The following is an 8495-nucleotide window of genomic DNA, read 5'->3' as shown; positions in this document are numbered from 1 at the left end:
GATCTATGCCTTGCCTCCACAGAATTATTAATTCCTTTTCCAAGATCTCAGGATACAAAGTCAATTGGTCTAAATCCGAAGCTTTGGCGCTGACAGCATACTGCCCAGAAACAGCTTTCCAGCTGGGCGCTTTCCAGTGGCCCAAACAGGGCATTAAGTATTTGGGGATTTTATTCCCAGCAAATTTGTCTGATTTAGTTAGAGTTAATTTTGACCCTTTAATAAAAAGTTTTTCGAGCGATGTCAGCAGGTGGGCTTCATTACATTTATCGATGATTGGGAAGGTTAATGTTATTAAAATGAATTGTATTCCAAAATTCAACTACCTGCTTCAGTCTCTCCCTGTAGATGTCCCCCTCTCTTATTTCAAGCAATTTGATAGTATAGCGAAGTCCTTTATTTGGAATGGTAAGCGCCCCAGGTTAAATTTCAAAAAGTTACATAGGCCAATTGACAGAGGAGGGCTAGGCCTACCCGAGATTTTGTTTTATTATTATGCATTCGGTCTTAGACATTTGGCTCATTGGTCGCTTCTACCTGAGAGGGCCCCTCCCTGGTTTTGTATTGAAAAGGAAGTTCTTGCCCCTATCTCGCCACTGCATAGCCTTTCGATTAAATTAGCCGGAGAGGTTAAGTCGCATCCCGTTATTTTGCATTTGCACTCGATATGGACAAAAGTGTCCAGAGTGTTTAATTCTGATATTGATTTAAATGTTGCCTCGAGCATATGGCAGAACCCTAAACTATGTATTAATAAGTCCCCTTTCTGCTGGTCAGAGTGGATTGTGAGGGGGGTTAATGCACTTGGTGACCTATATGAGGGTGGAGTATTGAGATCTTTCGAAAATTTGGTTCAACATTTTGGCATTCCCAGATCTCAGTTTTATAAGTATTTACAGCTTCGCCACCTACTCTGCACTATTTTTGGGAGTGGCATGCACCCCCCTAAAGCGGCAGGTGCTTTGGGAGAGGTGATTGCTGCTTTTGGAAAAGGCCATGAAGCATCAGTGTATTACTCCCTACTAATTCAGAGTCTGGGGGATGAAGCCTTGACTTCCCTCAAGAGAGTATGGGAAAAAGATTTGAATTTGGTATTGGAGGATGGAGTGTGGACTAAGATTCTTAAAAATGTCAAGTCTGTATCTAGAGATGCAAGGGTTCGCCTTATGCAATTTAAGATTTTACATAGATTTTATTGGACCCCCTCTAGATTATATAGGCTTGGTCTTAAAGACACACCCACTTGCTGGCGATGCCAGTCAGAAGTTGGAGACACTACCCATGTCTTTTGGGGGTGTGTTAAGATCCAGGAGTTTTGGTTGAGGGTTCAGAGGTATTTGTGCAACGTTTTGAACACTCAGGTTTTGCTTTGTCCCAGACTCTGTATTTTGGGTGATAGGGCGGTCATGCATTTAGGGGACAATCATATAAAAACTTGGGTTCTGACCAGTCTCATGATCGGCAGGCAAGTAATTTTAAGGGGCTGGAAGTCAAGTGGAGCACCCTCTTTTTCGGAATGGTGTATGGAAATGGGGAGGGTAGCTGCATTTGAAGAGGCGGTAAGTAGAAGGCTGGGGTTGAGGGACTTATTTGCTAAAAAATGGGGCAAATATTTAGTTTTTTTGGGGGAATCTTGGGGAGGGGATGTGGAGAGTGTAGTTTAATCATGTATGTTTATTATTTTATTTATTTGTGTATGTATATATATATATATATATGTGCTCAAGCTGATACCCCAGACAGGGCCACAGACCAGGGACTCAGTTTGTACAGTGAGGTGGGAGAGATTCAGCGTCAACTGTCGAGTATGTTGGCAATGCTGGCGAAGGTCGTTGCAGACTTGGAGGATCTTGCTGTAATACGTCGATCGATCACAACATTTTCTGAGTTGGTTACAAGAATGGGGGATGTAGAGAAACGGATCGATTATCTGGAGTCATCGGAGAAGTATTTGGCTGCTAACCCGCTAGGGACCAAGATAGATTTGGAAAGCATTTGGGAAAAGTTGGAAGACCTTGAAAATCGTAATCGGCGAAACAACATCCGAATTGTTGGAATTCCTGAGAACGAAGAAGGCCGAGATATGGTTAAAATCCTAGAAGAGCTCTTCCCCATATAGGCAATAAGATGGAAATCGAATGTTACGTGAGGCGAGGAGTAAAGGAAGGCTTTCTTGGAAGAACCACAACATTTTCTTGTTCCCAAACTTTGCGAATTCGACAAAAGAGAAACATGATCGATTCAAGGAATGCAAGAAACTCTTATATCAATGGAAGTTCTATTTTGCACTGATGTTCCTGGCCAAATTGAGAATAGATACTAAGGATGGCCGCAAAATATTTACATGCCCACAGCAAGCATTGTCCTTCATAAAGTCATTGGAATGAGTAAGCTATTGTGTGATTCTCACGTTGGCCAAGTGAGCCTGACTCACTGAACATTCACTTGACCGTCCAAGGAAGCTAGGCGCATTTTTTGCATGTTCTTTGTGCAATTCTCTGTGTTGGTTACATGAATGGGGGACGTCAAGAAACGGATCGATTATCTGGAGTCATCGGAGAGGGATTTAGCTGCTAACCAGCTAGTGACCGAGACAGATTTGGAACGTGTTTGGGAAAATTTTGAAGACCTTGAAAATCATACTCGGCAAAACAACATCAGAATTGTTGGAATTCCTGAGAACAAAGGCTGAGATATGGTTAACTCTTACCAGCCGGAGCGTTCAAATTTGGGAACAATTATTCCCATGGTTCCTGTCTCAGTATCTTTGCCATCCAGTCACCAGTATTATTTCTGAACAGTGCCAGATACTCATGACAATATAAGCTAAAAGCACATATGATTGGTTAAGGGGTTACTGGGCATGAATAATAAATGTATCGTTGTCAGCGTCATCCTCCATTTGCCTGAGCGGAACCAGAGGATAAGTCAGGAGATTACCTCCAGTGTTGGATTTACTGCTTCAAATTGAAAACTGAGGCGATCTTTTGAGGTAAGACAAGTTATTTAACATGTGTTGTCAATATTGTCTATTGCAAGTCAAAAGTTTTAGTTCTGAAGCATTTATGTGTAGGAGTAACGCTAGTTGTTCTGGAAAAAATGGCATGACCGTCGGCGTTCATCGGACAGGCAGCTAACCTCTATTTTTAAGAAAATTTCTGTGGAACATTAGCTAGCAATACTATGTACATTTTTAGCTAAATATCAATAACTTTTTTGGCCAATTTTGTTACTTGTGGAAGATAGTCAAACCTTTTTATTTACGAAGTATTTATTTGTAGGAGTAGCACAAGCTAGTTTTTTTCTGGAAAAATGTACGTGACCGTCATCCGCGAGCCTCTTTTTATATCTGAATATCAATAACTTTTTTTGCCAGTTTTGTCACTTGTGAAAAATCCGCCTGAAGTAATGTGAGGCAGAGAGCAGACGCTGTTCAGACCTTTTTTTTTTTTCTTTTTTTTTTTTTTATGCTGTTCAGACCTGCCTGGAAACTGGCCTGCTAGTTAGATAAGTTATCTAGCTTGTTGAATTTCCCATGTAATAAAAAAATGGTAGATATCTTTCTATAATTTAGCAGATAGCCTTATCCATCCATCACACAGACATGATTTTAGATTGTGTGTAGCTTCCTGTTCACAAAGAAAGTGTGAGAGGGCTGTCTGCAGCTGGACATTCTGCTTAGTCTGCAAGCTTTTGGTGACTATTCAGTGTATGGATTTGTGAAGAACACACTGCTGGCTACCAATTGTTGTACTTTTTTCTGTTGTAGAGATGGATAGAGACTATGGCTCTCTGCTCAGCACCCTCAAGAGGAGGAGGCAGCAGACTGCTGATGAGCTTAGGTTCATAGCAGAGGAGGACATGGCTCATGAGGGCATGAGCACACAGGAGGAAGATCTGCTGGACCAGGAACTACTGCAGGAAGACCCGGACCATGAGGAGATGGAGGATGAGATGGAACCTGATCCCCAGCCATGACCATCAACTGGGTATTTATGAATGTGTATGTATTGTTTGTTTCTATTTCTCATATGACTGATACTCACTGTAACACTAACACTGTTACTGTTATTATTTTGGGTATGGCTAGCCATTCTCGCACAGGTCCCAAGTCAGCTAGAAAGCGTAAACGCTTCCCTAACACTGTTTCTTTTCCCTTGTACTCTGACATCGATTCACAGGCACCAAAACCTCTCCCATTTAAGCCTAGCCGTCCATTTGGTATTGACTTAGATAGCGTGCGTCAGGCTGTGCAGTCAACCTCCAATATGATGTTGTGAGAAATTGACTTTTTCATGGTGTTTTTTACTCAGGCTGTAGTTGCTGAGATATGCAGCTTTACAAACCGTCAGGGGTGGGAGCTCGTCCTAAACTGTCCGTCATATTCCAGCTACCAAGGAGCTTGGATGGGGGTGACCCCCAATTAATTTTACAAATTTCTTGGGTAGCTCATTTATGTACATGGGGTTTTCAATTCTCCCTGATTCCCATCGTCACTGGGGAACCAAGTCACTTCAGGGCTCGTGGGCGAGGGGATTTATGTCATGTGACTGCTACAAGGCTCTTTTAGCAGCTCTACATGTTGTAGACCCTACCACAGAGGATAATCAGGATCACCTAAGGAAGTTGCGTTATCTTATGGACCACCTCAAACAAAAATGCCAGCAGCTCTTTCAGCCTAACCAAAATCTCGAAATAGATGAACGTATGGTCAAGTCTAAAGCTTGGTCAGGATTTAAACAATACATGAAGGGCAAGCCTACTCGGTGGGGTTTTCAATTATGGGTAATTGCAACATCAGACTCGGGGTATACTCTCAACTTTAATGTTTACACAGGTAGTCATGATGGGCGTGTCACTGACTTGGCCACCAAAGTAGTTGAATTGTTACTGCAGCCATTCAAAGACCAGGGCCACAATGTTTGGTTTGACAACTTTTACACGTCCCCAGCTCTTATGGTTAATTTGTTAGAAATGGGAAGTAATGCCTGTGGGACATGCAGGGTGAATCGTAAACTGTTTCCTGCAGAATTTAAAGACATCAAAAGATGGGAACGCAAGACAGCTCGTGGGGATATGAGGTGGTATAGGATTGAGGGGAATATACTTGTAATTCAGTGGAAGGACACACGTGCAGTTACATGCCTCTCCAATTTCCACAATGCGAATGGCTCAACCAAAATTACTAGGTTTGTAAAAAATTATGGCGACTGGACAAAAGAAGTAGCCCTCCAGCCCACTGTCATCAGCAATTATAACAAAAACATGGGCGGTGTTGATAGGTCAGAAGTGGTGGAAGACTCTTTTTTTCCACTTCATAGACATTGCCGTCGTCAATAGTTTCATATTGTTTAAGGAATGGCAACATATTCATGCAGCACCAGGGGATGAGCGTAGACCGGTGAACTTAACCCAGATAGATTTCAGAGAAAACCTGGCTCGTCAGCTGGGAGGTATCGATATTCACGCAAGTTTCCCTTTGCGTACACTAAAGCCTGTAGTCCCTCCTTTGCCATCACTCCACACAGACAATGTCCCTAAATTTGAAGAGTCCTCTAAGAGATGTTGGATATGCTATCGGAAAAGTAGGACTGAAAATAATACTAAAGTATCTTGTTGCGCGCTGGAAAGTAATGGCAAAAGACTTTGCTTGGTTCGCGATAGAAACTGTTTTCAGTCTTGGCACTCAGCTGAGTGTGACCAGTTTCGCGAAGAGGCCTAGGTTGGGCTGTGTTTACTGGTGTTGTTGTCCTCCCCTCTTTTCTCCCTCTCTTCTCTCCACAGGTATTGCAATTGTTGAGTATTTATTAATTTATATATATATTCTGTTCCTGCACTCTTTATTAAAAATGTATTTACTGTAGATAGTTCGAAAGTTTGATTTTGTATGTTTTGCTGTGTAATTCATGTGTAATTCTAATGTTCAATTTAAATAAAGTGTGTTTTATTGAACACATAAAATGTATATTTCAGTTTTTGTGTCCTTCAATTTCAGATGCAATCTCAATGTATTATTACAGGTGCTCAAAAGGAGTATTTGAGGATTGGTCATATGAAATGTATCTTAACATTCTAAATGTTTGTTTTATTCTGTTTTCCCACTAATCACTAGAATGGTCATAACTTTTAAACAATAGATGATATTTCTAATCTGTCTGCTATTCTACATTGCCCACAAAATTATGTATATTTCATACACTCTAAGTTTCCCTCTAGCTTGTAAACAAAATGGTTGAAAATGCAGACGTCTGATGAAGTATGGTGGCCGGAGAAGATTTTTGTAAAAATTGCTGTGTGAAATCTTATTGATAAAGGATGATTATCCTTAAATAAAAATAATCATAAATATATTTATATAATTTGAAAGCCCTAGTTCTTCTCTTCAATATGGTATATGCGGTTTAGGTGTTTGATGTTATATGAATATGAATGTAATATGAATATGGATATGAATATCATATTCTGGCACAGAATGGAATTTTCAGAATTTTGGGCTCATGCTTTAAAGGGTTAAATTCTTAGACGAGCTCTTCCCAAGTCTGCTCGACATAACAGGCAATAAGCTGGAAAACGAACGAGCTCACGGAGTCTCGGCTTGGAGATCTGCTGTGGAAGACAGGCCCTGATCAATTCTGGCCAAATTTCTGAGATCATCCGATAAACATCTCGTGTTACGTGAGGTGAGGAGTAAAGGAAGGCTTTCTTGGAAGAACCACAACATTTTCTTGTTCCCAGACTTTGCGAATTCAACAAAAGAGAAACGTGATCGATTCAAGGAATGCAAGAAACTCTTACATCAATGGAAGGTCGCTTTTGCACTGATGTTCCTGGCCAAATTGAGAACAGATTCTAAGGATGGTCGCAAAATATTTACATGCCCACAGCAAGCATTGTCCTTCATAAAGTCATTGGAAAGTGAGCCTGACTCACTTGAGCGTCCGAGGAAGCTAGGCGCCTTTTTTGTTTCTTTTTGCGTTGGTTTCCGCCTAGCGGCTGGAGTTTGTTTTGTGGAATAACACTCCTTCAAGAAGCTTTTGCATCGACGGAGGGTCGCTCTTGCACTGAAGTTACCGGCCAGGTTGAGAATAGATGCTAAGGCTGGCCGCAATGTATTTACTTGTCCCAAACAAGCATTGTTCTTCATGAAGTCAATCATTGAGTAAATCATTGTGTGGTGCTCTCGATGCAGCCTAGTGGACCTGACTCACTGAACATTCACTTGACCGTCCAAGGAAACTGGGCACCTGTTTTGTTTCTTTTTGTGCTGGTTCCGCCTAGTGGCTGGAGTTTGTTTTGTGTAATAACACCCCTTCGGGACAGTATGTGGATGAATCTGCACGCTCTTTGTGCTTATGCCTCCTATTGGTTGGAGTTTATTTTGTGGAGTATTTTTTGCAGGACATTGGAAGGATTAGGTCATCTGCTGCACTCATGAACAGCTGGCTCAATGAACATTTGCTTGACTGTCTGAGGAAACTGAACGTTGTTGTTTTTTTGTGTGTGTGCTAGTTCCGCTAGAGGCTGGAGTGTGTTTTGTGGAGGAGCACGCCTCCGGGACAGTTATGCAGATGAACCTACACATTTGTTGTGTTTTTTTCTGCCTATTGGTTGGAGTTTGTTTTATAGATTTTCTTCTGTTATGTAATTCTGTCTTACGAAACGTGGGTAGAAACACCGGACTTGAGCAATCTGATGGCAAAGTTGTCGCAGGGGCTCTCGTAGGCGTACATGGACTGTTTGAGTTTAGAGGGATGGACGCCGGTTGGTGCTGTCGTGCCCGAGGTTAATGCTCATGTTTTTCTTTTTTCTTTTTGTTTGGTTCGGGGGAAGTTCAGGGTTTGACTGTTGCACTAATGTTGGAGTGTGGTCTTTAAATGTTTATTTTTCACACAATCTATTTTTTCTCATATGTCAAAATGTAAACATTTTGATTACAATTACATTGATAAGTAAACATCTACAATTCAAATGTCTCAAACAAAGAAAAAATAAATTAGGAAGAGTCATTATTGTTTTAGCAGAAATTCAGGGGCAAAAGTTGATTTTGGCTAATATTTACGCACCTAATGCTGATGGTCAGGGCTTTTTTATAGATCTTGAAGGAATGTTGCAAGCCGCTGGCACCCCGCATGATATAATATTGGGAGGAGACTTTAATCTATTGATGGACTCCGTCCTTGATCATAGTGAAGCAAAAATGTGTAAGCCCCCCAGAGCAACATTGATGCTTCACAGGATGTGTAAAAATCTTGGTCTTACAGATACACTATATTGCCAAAAGTATTCGCTCATCTGCCTTTAGACGCATATGAACTTAAGTGACATCCCATTCTTAATCCATAGGGTTTAATATGACGTCGGCCCACCCTTTGTAGCTATAACAGCTTCAACTCTTCTGGGAAGGCTTTCCACAAGGTTTAGGAGTGTGTTTATGGGAATTTTTGACCATTCTTCCAGAAGCGCATTTGTGAGGTCAAACACTGATGTTGGACGAG

The sequence above is a fragment of the Myxocyprinus asiaticus genome, chromosome 38, assembly GCF_019703515.2.
Source record: "Myxocyprinus asiaticus isolate MX2 ecotype Aquarium Trade chromosome 38, UBuf_Myxa_2, whole genome shotgun sequence".
Classification (NCBI taxonomy): domain Eukaryota; kingdom Metazoa; phylum Chordata; class Actinopteri; order Cypriniformes; family Catostomidae; genus Myxocyprinus; species Myxocyprinus asiaticus.
This window is presented reverse-complemented; position numbering follows the sequence as displayed.